Raw genomic sequence first — 13,185 nt, 5'->3', positions numbered from 1 at the left:
TGCTAAAATATTTATGAAACTAAGTTGATGCCCATTACATTATACATTCCACATTGTATGTAGTTGTAATGAGGTATAAACAAACATTGCATATTTTACTAATAAATATCTACCCTCACAATAAAATAACTTCCATATTCTACTGCATTTTAAAATTTCATTATAATTCATTAAAATAATTTTGAAGTAATCGACCAAATTATTGAGTAGGATTGTGGCAGTACAATATGAGAGTTACCAACATATTTGTACTGCACTGATTGCGAATAACATTCAGGCCACAGTTCCAAAGTATTTAAGAGAAGTCTACCCATGGCTGGATCACCTAACAAATATAAAATTAGCCAGGTCATGTGTTCTTACACAATTGTATCTCAAACACCTTTGTTGAATTAGCAAGAGGCCACACTAGTGGTTTTCTATGGGTGTGCACTGTCAATGCACTGCACAACACTCTCAGCTGAACTGTGCCCAGGACTTACATGCCTGATGTATCCATGGCACTTTTGTTAGTAGCTGTTCCTGGGGCCAGAATGTTCCACAGCCAGTCTCTTGAAAAACATCAGATCTTTTCCATCTTAATCCTCCAGAAACAATGTACCACTTGTACAGTTTGACAGAGGTTTTAGATGGCTTAAACCCTGTTTACCGTCCAATTCTTCCTCTGGTGACTAACCTGTTAAGTGCTGTGCTGTTGTATTGTGTTTTTTATATTTCTGTAACAGTTCTGCAATGGTTCACCCCTTCACCCCCCATTTTCTCCTGGTGGTTCCACCCCCAGCTTTCCCGCCTTTCCCTCAATGCCAATCTCCCTGAAAATGCTCAGTCATTCCCCTGTCCCCTCCCTAGCACCCTGTCCATCACTCGGCTCCTCATCCCACTCTCCCAGAATCTTCCACCTTGGGCGTCGAGTGAGTGGACGAGGGCCAGGGGTCCCTCCCTTAAACTTCCCCCATTGCTTTATGTATCTGTCTATCCTTCCACCTTCTACTCCCCCAAATCCCCCCATTGGTCAATGGGCGTCCCTTCCCCCTGGTTACCGCCCCTGTACTTCAGATGATTGCGAAAGGCTGGAAGATGCTTTTGGCTGAAAGGCTTTCCGGACGCTCTGGCCTTCGGAGCTCCTTGGAGCTTGGATTAAAACCTGAGACTGTCTTCCCAGCCTTGAGTCACCTCCCTTATTGCCTCCTCAGACGCCGCCTCTCCTCCATACAAGGCAGATAGCGCAGAGCTCTGTCTTAGCTGCTCCCCGACTCTCCTCGAGAAACAGGGGAGTGTCCCCTGCTGCTGACCGTGCCTCTGCCGGGAGGCTTCAGGGTGGGCACGGCGGCACTGTGCTGTTGGCAGACGTGTGGAAAACTCAAGTTAGGGCACGCTGTGAATGCTACTGCCAGTTTGTTGCTGGGGAAGAGGTCCAGCAGAATCCCCAGGATTAGCTACAGGGACCCCTGGGCTCCATCCTGGACTGCCCATCGCACGGCTGGGACTGCTGCACTGACCCACTTGACTTCCTCCTGGATGGCACCGCCTCCCTGCTGCAGAGAGGCAGGTTGTGTTAGAGACCATCGCACTGACGTGCTTGGCCTCTCACCTGAGCTGCACAGTCTGTCACACAGAACAGGGAAGTTTTGTCACTTGCAAACTTTAAATATGTATCAGTGACTAGAGGGGCTTTAGCACCCAAGCCCACCCAGTCTCCTCACTGTCAGCTCAGTCGAATTGTGACACACTTTCACTGAACAGCATTAACAAAGTTGCTGCTTCAACAGAGGCTGGTCATAGAAATTAAATATATTTGTATCAAAATTCCTCTCTGGTGCAGTGACCACACACAGCAAGAGAAGTTGCATGCAGAGGTGAAGCAATGGAAGCTGAGCTGGCCATACTGGGAGGAATTCTCAACATGAATAGAGTTACTATCCATGCTATTAACACTGAGTCTTTTAGAAGAGTTGGTGGCAGTAGGAAAAGATGTAAATGCCTGGAGGGACAAAAACAATGGAAAAAAACCACAGAATGGAGAAGGTGATGTATTTTAAGGTCTGTGCTGAACGTACATGAGACAGCAAAGGCCATATCAGCAGTTACACTGAGCTGAGAGGAGATTGCTGTGATTTGGAGGCTGGGAATCACCAACTGCATTATGGCATTGTTAGTCACTGTGGAGAACATAAACAGCCAACAAGGTTTGAGCATGCCATGCCATTCAGAAATGCACTCCATTGAGTTCTGGGTGATGAATACTGCAAAGCCATGCTAGGCTTTCCTTGAGAAGCTTTTCTGATGTTGGCCACCTATCCCTTTCTTACTGTCCCTCTATCCCAGCCCCTCTGTAAAGGAGCTCTCTCTTTCCAAAGCGGAATTTCCTTTTGACTAAAACATGCAGTTTTTTTCCTAACAGTTCACCCAAAAAAGACTGTTTAGGCAAGAATATGTGAGTGGCAATTAATTTTTACCCAGCAAGACTCTCCTTGCTCATTGAAGGTATCCATTACCAGTGTATTTCTCCAGTCTCCCAGACAGAAATCCATTACAGATTTTGAGTGAGTGTCAAGACTGCTTTCTAGTAACAGAAGATCATGTCTAGTCATTCCTGGAATGACAGGAAGGTGAAGGAGTTTTTTTCTATACAAAGCACATGTGGATATGTTGAATCTGTGGGGAAAAGTGATGAGTGATGTAGACAGCAAAGAAGCCCACTGTTCTAGGAAATGTTGAAAGAGATGGTACTTCACTTTCTTGAGCTAAAATTCAACCACCTCTGACACATAATGTTTTGACTTATTATAAGGAGGAAATAGAAAGGGCAAGCTTTTCTGTACTGCTTCATTGTAACACCAGTTTTGACTAGAATCAATGATGACTAGGTCAGGATGTCCATTTGCATTCCCTTTCTCAGAAGGGATTTGTGTGGTTCTTGCGGTAACCCAAGAAAAGTCTTAAGATCCAATAGAAACAGATGGCTCAATCTCCACCAAGGCAGAGCATGTCATTGAAATGTGGCCAGTGCACCCACATAGCTTATGCTGAGGTCAAAGCCAAAAAGAGAAGGAGGCCACAAGTTTTGGAATACCTGAACAAATGAATATCTGAGGCAAAGAGCAACAAAAGAGTTGGGTGAATGACTTGTGAACATCCTTCTGAAAGAGGACTAGGGTAGGGACACATGAGCTAACAATACACCTGAGCACAGAAAGTGGGGAAGACAAGAAGTAGTAACTAACAAAAAGTCAAGGGTTACTATGAAGGGTCCAGTCAGGCACAGAATAGCAGAACCACAGATAGAGAGGTTGCACGTACCCGTCCAACAAATTAATGAAGAAACCCTTAGAGTAAATTTGTACTGGCAGCTTTAGTTTATACTGATGTAATGCTTTGAATTACTAGACCATGGTGTTTTTGATTTGGTACTAGATAGACTAAAATTTGAATTACTCTTTTATAGCCCACAGCACAGGGAATGTGCTCACCATGTTCTTCTGACAATTACAAGGCAGTGTACAAAAGGAAGTTTATACAATAATAATGTTTTGTGAGTATTCTTTTCTAGATGACTTAAGTTGTTAGTCTCCCCAGTAACCTGTTTACTAATAATACTCTTTGCTTAAATGTATAGTTTCAGATTACTGATGTCAGCAGACTATTCTAAGACTTTTGAGAATTAATTTAGAAGTCTTTGAGAAAGTGATTACAAAAATAAGATGTATACTTAAACTAAAAAAATATAAAGGGTATAGCTAAACATGTAAAATGTACCCAATACTCAGCCATCCACTTACGAATAAGTATTATCTGAATTTACAACTCCCTAACAATTACTTGTTATAGATCAGCTATTCAACAATTTCTCAGGTGGCCTCAATTATAACAAGGCTCAGCAGCAGTTCCTATTTATTTCATAAGGAGTTGTGTAATTCAACAGCTTGGGTGATTGGGCAAGAAGTATTTTAAAATGGTCACTGTTAGCTGCTTCATGCACTTTTCTATTTTCCTTCGGTATTACTAAGCAAAGGTGATCAGAAATACATAAAAATATCTTTTGCTATCCCTTTAGATCCTTTAATGCATTGGTATTTCTGGGTCTTGAATGTTTCTTTCCCAGTACCATGCAGCTGTCCTCCATGATTTTTTTCAATAGTGGTATTTCTGCTTGGCATTTTAGTCTTGCTGTATTTATTAGGAGAATGGGTAAATAAAGCATCAAATGTAACACACTAAATATGATTTTATGTTTAGGTTATGGTCTCCTGTTCTATTTTTACCCAATCAACACTGCTTATATATTCTTTCCACTACATACCTTACGTTGCTTCAATCAGCTCTGCAGATTCTTCCCACTCCTTAGTGTATTCCTGTTTTTCTTAGAGAAATGTAAGAACACATTACGTCAGTTTTCAGATTAAGTAAAATCATCTGGATCAGTGGTTCTTATATACCTCTTGCTCACTATGACCGTAGCCACTGCTGGTAGAGGTAGCAGAAGCTGCAGTAGCAACAGCTTTCAGTACTGGCCAGGACACTGTGTTCGACTGCTTAGGCACCATTTAGCCAGCACTTTGCTATGCCATATTTTTATTAAGAGTCCGGGAATCTCAGTCTAGGTCTTCAGTCCAGCATGATTTCCAAAAGAGTCTTTCCATTTCTCAGCATCTCAGAAAGCTGCATTCTGCTCACAGCATTTCTCTCTTTGATTTAGGATTCCTGACTGTCACCTGTAAAAAAGGAAAACAGTCTTTTGAATTACTTTGAATATATGTGCTTTAGTAATTTGTGAATTCACTTTAATGTTCTAGAAAAAAGTTTTTCATCTACAGGATGTATTAAAAGTAACTTGCTTTGATATACATATATCTATGGGGGTTTTTAACCTAAACAATATGGACGCTGTTGTCCTCATTATTTTATACATTTCTTTTTGAAATCTACTGTGGATTTAACTTGCAGAACAGTAAAGAAAAATGTTTTTCATCGATGCAGTTCTTTTACAATATTCATTCATTTCTTGCAAACTATGAAGCAAAGAAAAGGTACTGCATGTTTTATCTTACTGACAGACCTAAGTGTCATAAAAGGCAGCATATCTATTTTTGCAACAAGTCTGTTAACTGTTATACTATAATCACCTTCCTCATTTTTTAAAAATAATTTTGCAAGGAACAACTTAGTGATACCCCATGTTCCTAGATAACAGCTAGAGAGAATACATTTCCTGTACTGTGCCTCATAGTAAGGTCATGTCAAAATTTTACCATCATGCTATAGAACCATAATAACAACTCACCTTCCTTTTCATTTAGTTGGATTTTACACAGCTTTGTTATTCCACATATGCTCTTCTGCTGGAAGCTTTTATTGCAGAAAGCCTTTGAAGAGTGGGAAGCTCTGAAGCTCTTGAAATTTATCTCAAAGTATTGTGGTTCCTTTTACCTTGGTTTTAACTGCTGCTCACATTCTTCTATTTACAGGTAATAAGTACAATGAATTCATCAGGTTTTCATGAAAAGGAAATACACATTACCAAGAAATTTCAATAAAGTATCAGTTTCCATCCCATTCAACATCTTCCTTTCTCTAATATGTCTTAAATTAGAAAATGGGGTTTATGTATCAATGTATTTTCTAGCAGGTTTTGAAACTATTTGACACTAACCATGTCAGAATTCCATTTACTCTGGAACCAGTACTACAGTTAGCTCTTTGGGAAAAGACAGATATATTATTACAGATTCTTTTATGTTCTCTAACCTTTGAGACATGTTAGACATGCTACTGAAACATGACATTTTTCTGCTGAGTTCATTTGTCTTGTGACTCATGATAAGAAGTATGGAAGCTCCTTTTTTACTTTACATCTTACAGCTAGTTTATTTAAAAGTCATTTGTTAGTTCTCATGCATAAGAATTCCACTGGTTTGCTAACCTGTTTTTTTTTTTTTCAATTGCTCATTTTCTATAATTTCTCCCAAAATATGTTGGATTCAGTTCTCTGGGACATAAGTAATGATGATGAAAGAGCACACTGGCATAAAGGCTGAAAACACAATGAAATTACTTGAAGTCGTAGAATAGCTAAAGTTTCAGAGATCAATTGCATACATATGGTTATTTGGGACATTTAATTCTCAAATCATAAAGCTTTCCTCAGCTTTCTAATCAAACAATCCATTCTCCCAAATAACTAAAGGTACTAATTTTGAGTCGCTGGGCAGAATTGAAGACAATTCAGAGCAAACAATGCTTTCTTTCCTGATAGTTGTTGTTGAAGTACAGCACAGCCTGAGCCACACCAGCTCTCTGATTACAGTAAAGGCAGAGCACAGTCACAAGCCATAGAGGCAGGCACATTAACCAATCCATGGGAACGTAGCACAAGCTGCAGCACTCACACATAATCCATGGCACATGCTTCAGCTCTCAGTTGCTTCACCAAACCAGCATGACCGCTTTTAGCCACAAAGCCAAACATCTCCTTAGCCAGGCACAGCACACAGCACTCCCAAGCTGCCCAGTACAACAGACATTCTCCCAGCGGAACATACATGCGGAACACAGCACTCCCTCCCGCTCCATGCTTCAATCTGCTCTGCTAATTCAAGATCACTTACCTGTGTTTCACAAGCAGGAAGACTGCAGTGCCTGTCATCCCACCCTTGACCTATGCTACTCCCATGCTGTACATGGTGGGACATCCCACGATCCCTAAGGTTGATGCTCCCTCCAGGGTTGTTAACTATGCCACGGGCATGGTGGCTTAACAGGTTCTGTAACAGACTAGCAGGGACATGCAAATAAAATAGGTGAAACGACTTTTTCAATTTCCTCCAAATGAATTAGCATGTTAATGGAGTGAATGCTGTGCTTTGCATTTCCACTCCTACAGGTCTTTGCATATTTATAAAAAGCAATAGTTAATCTTTCAAAAAGACGTGAAATAAAAATATTGTTCTCAATTCAACATTTGTTTGGGTTATTCTCTGGAGTTAAATTGAATATATAACAGCATTCATAGCCTTACGACAGATACCTGTAGTACAGCATGCAAACTTAATGTATAGTCATTCATTCAGTTCTTTGAATTTCCATGGCAATTCCTTCATGCAGTAAAATCTGCTTATTTAATTTGGTCAGGATCCTCATTGCCCTTTTGAATTATATGGATAAACATACCAAAACATTAGGATGTAATGTTGGTCCTAAAACCCTTCCCTTAAAATAGCTGCTGTTCACTTTCCCTTCCTCTGTGGGCCCTATGCCACTTCTCATATTCCTGGATGGCAGTGGGTCCCAAAATGATGTGAGGAAAGGCTAATGTTACCAGGCCTGCAGCAGGCTACCCTTGGTGGCCAGTAGACTTGCTGGGAATCAGAACGATACTGGGAACAAAGGAAGATACCAGAGAGGGACATATTCCTGGAATGATGGAGGCTGAGGCTTCAGTTGTGCTATGAATATGCCATGGGGAGTGGGGCAACACATGACAGAATACAAAAAGCAGGTAGAAAATAAAATTATAAAAGAAATGAACAAAATTTTCCAACAGTGAAGACTGTGGTAGATTTAGAGGACCACATTCAAGGAACTCCCTCAGCAGACCATGCTACTGTCATCCTCATGGCTTCTCCCACTGCCCACCAGAGAGGGAACAGCAGCTGTCATAAACTAGGGAATACATGGAGGCTCTATGGGGTTGGGGTACTAGGCTGTGATACACCAGGGAAGAGAGAAAAGGACAGAATCTAGGGATGGTACAGAAGCCTCCAGAAGTTAGCTATGAGTCACTGGGAAGTTGTCTTGATTGCCACTGCAGACACTGCTTCGAATGACGAAAAACCGCTAGTTTAGAAAAAGAGACATTTGGAAGAACTTTTAAGAGTGAAGACAACAGTGAGGGTTACCCCAGGAGACAGTTGATAAAACATGTTAAACCACAAAAGGAATCCTCCAAAAGATGGACAAAACATCTGCTTATGCTTCACTGTAAAATCCCTCCATCTCACATCTGCTTATGCTTCACTGTAAAATCCCTCCATCTCACCACTAATATAGGTAATGCTAATACGTAGTGCTAGTCCTGGTTTTCTCATTCTAATGTGCGTTAAACACAAAATCCACTGACCACTTCTGCTCGTAGTAACTCCTACTCCACCCACAAACAATACATGACTGGAGTGTCCCTTCCATACAATTTTTTCTATAAAATATTTCCCAGTTATGGATTTAACATTCAATCCTTGGATCAGAATAGGTTCTAGTTTCCACTGAATTGGTTATCACCAATAATCTGGTTATTGCCAGTAAATCTCATGATCTATAGAAATGAATATTATTTTTTCCACATCCAAAATCGTTCAGCCACACTTCCATTGGCATACATGTTGCCTCCATGCTCTGTTCACAGATGGACTTTGTGTTTTTCACTGAATACTCACAAATGGTTGAATTTCCTCACATGATTTGTAATCAGTTCTGTATGTGAAATAAATGAAATCAAAAGTAGAAAAGGTAAGTGTATTCTGGCAAGTGTTTCTTAGTCTGTTTCCTATCACAGATTTTATTTCTGTGGGCCAGAAATGCATGTAAGTCTCTGTCTTCAGAAAGCTATTCTTATGTTGTGTCTGGTTGAAAGCCCATTTCTTCATATCTTTCTGTCACCCAGTTTTGGTTTTTTTAATAAATAAGCTGGTGTACAAATATTAATAACTAGCAAGCCTTAAAATGTGAAATAGAACTACAAAGTGAAGTTGCAGAGCATACAGTTAGAGTGCATAGTCAAGAAAAATTGCAATGCCTGTTGCATTGAATATGAACTTTGGGGTTTCACCCTTACAAAAAAATATCAAATGGATTTAAAAAAAACAATTATCGAAGACAGACTTTGAAGTGTAGAGGAAGAATTGATATGACAAATAATATAACTTATAAAGGCAGATCATGCATAGTACTGACACGTGGGCAAGAACTTCTTAAGGTTCTGTTTTGAAAGGCTCCATGATGATACAAATTCCTTTCAAAAATATTTGGTTTATTAAAAAAAAAAAAAGGAAACAATCAGCTTTTCTAAACAACCCCCAAATGATGCAGATTTGACATTCATTAATCAGCGTTATCTTTTTTCCATCCTCTGGTGTTAAAATTAAACTGCAGCCTCTAACACTTCCTGTTTGTGTTCCTACATCCTTAGTGGGGGTGATTTTAGTTTTTATTTCAAATGTTTTTAGGGTTTTTTTGTGAGGGAGGAGGGGAAACAGGACCGTTTTCTTTTAAACCATTATTGCCAACATCATGGAAATCAGTGAGCATACTCAGGCAGAAACTCCAACCTACACAACCTAACAACAGAAAACACAAATCAAAACCAGTTTTGGGTGTGCTTCATACTAAACCAAATCAGGACAGCACCACAATTCTTAATGCAGTCCAAAAGTAGGCACTTCCTTTTTGGCCAATAAAATTTTACATCCTTTTTGCCAGTAGTGAACTTTGCTTTTTAATATACCATTCATTTCCCTGGCACTCTGGCTAAAAGTGAAAGTTGCTGCAGCCTAACTATGTTATTTTGACTTTTGATACAATGCAAGCATGGACACACATATATTCCATTACCTTTCATCCTTCTCTTCACAGTGGTAATAATGCAGAGGCGAGAAGTGAGGCTCTCTCCTTCCATTCTGTATTTTGCTGCTCCATTTGCTCTAAGAGTCTGTGACCAACTGTTCCACCTACTTTAGTTTAAGTTTGCTTAAACAGTGCTCTCAGATGTCTTCATTCTCTTACATCAGCTGGTTTCCTTATGACTGTTCCAGAGGGCAGTCTGTATATTGTTATCCAAACTGCTCACCTAAAGTAACTCCAGCATTTCCTCTTGATTGCAACAGAGATAAGCTACTAGCTGATGATTTTCAGTGGGGAAAATATGTTCCCCTGGGACTTCAAGGATAATACACTGTATTACTGAAGTTCCAAAGATATGAAATAACACTCAGCATTATGTAATAAAAGGATCAAGTTAACAGAACATACACTGAAATATCACCATTGAAATGCATAGTGAAATCATCTTTCCTCCAGTTTGTAAGACCTCGAACGGGAGACTCAGTCCTTCAAGTCTAAGCAGGTGCTCAATGCCACACTGAAATCTCACATCCTTACAGGTAATGCAGACCTAAAGTTCTTGGTTACATGTCACTAAACATACTTTTCCCAAAATCAAAGATCCAGATTATTGACTGGAACAAAGGAAGAAATTATTTATAACAAGTGGGATCCTGTTCTTAATTCTAAAATTATTTCTAGCTTAAAGTAGTAAAAATAAAAAAAAAAAAAACTTAATCTCAGATATTCCTTAAATCTCAGACAGATTTATAAAAAACCCTGTTCACCAGTCTCAGCAATTTCCTTCTACTGAAAAATTTCAGGGACCTAAATATAAATAAACACACAGTAAAATGTCTCAAAACCAGGGTCAGTCATTGGAAGCTACTTCTGCCAGCATCAGTTTATGTAGTCCATTACATTTTCTTTCGCCATAAAATTTTATTAAGTCCTGGTAACTTTGTTGGTTTCTGGGCATCATCAATTTTAATTAGTATTGCTTTTTTTTTTCTGCTGAGTTTGAATATTTTTAAGATTAAAAAAATCTATCCCTTTCATCTCCTTTTACCAAATAAATAAATCAACCTTATTTTTGTCATAGCGTATTTACCATACAGCTGCAACTGTGTACATAAATTAAAGTAAATTAAAATGTATTTTAAGTTAGATGAGAAAAAATAAAGTTGAAGAAACTGAAGCAGGCTAATCATAAACAAAGCTAAAGCCTAATTACAAGGTTTACCATAAAAAAAGCCCCCAAGCCCAAGAACAAGAACAAAAATCTTAAGAATGGAGAAAATCATTGTTATCTTATTCACAGTAACATTTAAGTCTCTACACATTTCATAACACCTGTATACCTAAAATACATATATTTGACTTTGGTTATTGGTCATTCTTAAGTTCCATAATAGAGGCTGGGAAGTCTCAAAATTCTGCTCCTGAAATTAAAAACTTAACTAAAGAAGGAACTGTTTCAATCTACTAAAGACACTTTTTTTTTTTTACTCTACTGTCCTTCTGCTTGGATTAAATATCCAAGATTAGCATAAAAACCCCCAAATTATCCCAGGTATTACTGTTATTACTCCTCCCTTCTGCTCATGTTGACAACTATATGACCAGCGATCATATAGGTGCACATAATATACATTACATCACTGATTACTGCTTAGACAGGCCATAAGGTACATGGCATAAAGCATTGCTTGCAACAGCAGTACCCCGTAAAGAACCTTCAGAACCAGCACCAGGTAAGCTGAACTACTGCAAATAATGTTGAATAAATTCCCCCAAAATACTCAAAGTATAGAAAGGACCTAAGTCTATTCCAGCAACTGGGTTTAAGGAAGGCACTTGTGTGCAATTTCCTTCTCAACTTTCCATATGATATGAAGCCAAGATACAGAAATCCCTTCAATATTGACACATTTTTTATGGCGTTGAATTGCTTGGACAACAGTGGCAAAACTTCAAATTTTGTCCAAACCCAGAGGCTTGAACCTACAATGGAAATTAGAGATTTACTTTACAAAGTATAGGCATTACTTTAAATAATGCCTATACTTAAGAAATGCTAAGTTTTGACAAATACTAATGAGGTCTATCAAATTCTTAACTTATAGTTTACTTCCATTGCGAGCTTGAGCAACCAAAGGTAAAGAAAGGAGTGTGGGTGTGGAGAAGAGACAGACATCCTGATATCTGCCTGAAACAATCTCTGCTACTCTTGGAGTTCCTTTGTTTTGGCTTGTTTTGTTTAGAGCTGCAAGAACTCTGCAAATGGGTGTTCCCAACTTCTGGCAGCCATATGTGCTGCCTGCCATCTGTTTTCATTCCACCGCACTAAGGAGACAAACACACTTTATTTTTAGTGTTCTGCATTTCCTGATGTTGCACATAATAAGGATTATATCTTAAATCCAACCTACTAAATGTGAAAAATCTTCCAATGTTAACAGATGAGTTAAGGAGACAGATTTTCCTACAAGATAGATAATTTCCACTACTTACTTCTCATTGTAAGTTATATCATTTACACCAAAGTTTGTTTGATTCTTGCATAGCTGCGCTTTGTACCTCTTTTTTCTTTCTACACTGCCTAGAAGGGGCTTCCTTCATATATTTAAAGGATACATCTTCCCAGCAACTTCCTGGCGTGTAGGAAGTTACTAAGCATTAAGTCAAAACAGGATACAAAGAAATCAACAGCTGGATGATCAGCTCTAGACAGACAACAGTACAACAAATACTTGTTTGAAAGGAGGAATTCTGTGCACAGGCTCCCACATAGTTCTGTTGGAAACCATGCACCCCAAAAATAGTTTGCAAGCATTAACTGAGTAGTATAGTATTTACGTAAACTTTTAATGGAAAGATTTCACTGTTACACCTCAGTGCAACCTTGGAAGGCACTCATGTATGGCACAGTGGACAGCCAGTCATTCTTTAAAATGCACCTAAGCTGGATTCTAGAAAACATTGCTGATTTTACCTGTATTAAGCCATAGATTTCTAGGCAACAGTATTTTAAATTTCCCCATTTAATCTCCACCTCCTCAAACTTCTAAAAAGTTGAGTAAGCACTGACTTCTGACATGTGCCCTGATCAACATCTACCACTCACCCAGTATTGTACCATTGCCAGCATAACTTAATAACCATACTTTTAGAGCAGACTTAGAGCAGCAGAGATCTTTCCACCATGTAATACTGCAAATTCAGGTTAACTGTAAGTTAATATTAAACAACTGTGGATGAGGAATTACCTCTGGTTAAAAAAAAAATTAAAATGTATTAAGAGTTGGGCTGAAATAGACAGAACAGAGGAAATTAATGCCTTTACAACAGCTTAGGTGTGAGGATTCAAAGTGTTCACTGTTTATAGAACACTCCAAAGACAACTAAAAGAGTCCCATTTAAATTTTTCACATTAGCTCTATTCAGCATGTTTTACTTATTAATTTTTTCCTAAAATAAGCACTTCTATTTATTGCATGTGATTTTATAAATACAGAAGTACTTTTTGATTAATTAGACTGTCAAGGCATTTTTCCATCTTTTTAATTCATTTAAGCTTTTTAAAAATGGACT

Source organism: Anomalospiza imberbis, chromosome 1 (assembly GCF_031753505.1).
Source record: "Anomalospiza imberbis isolate Cuckoo-Finch-1a 21T00152 chromosome 1, ASM3175350v1, whole genome shotgun sequence".
In the NCBI taxonomy this organism is placed as follows: Eukaryota; Metazoa; Chordata; class Aves; order Passeriformes; family Viduidae; genus Anomalospiza; species Anomalospiza imberbis.
Note: the sequence above shows the minus strand (reverse complement) of the source record.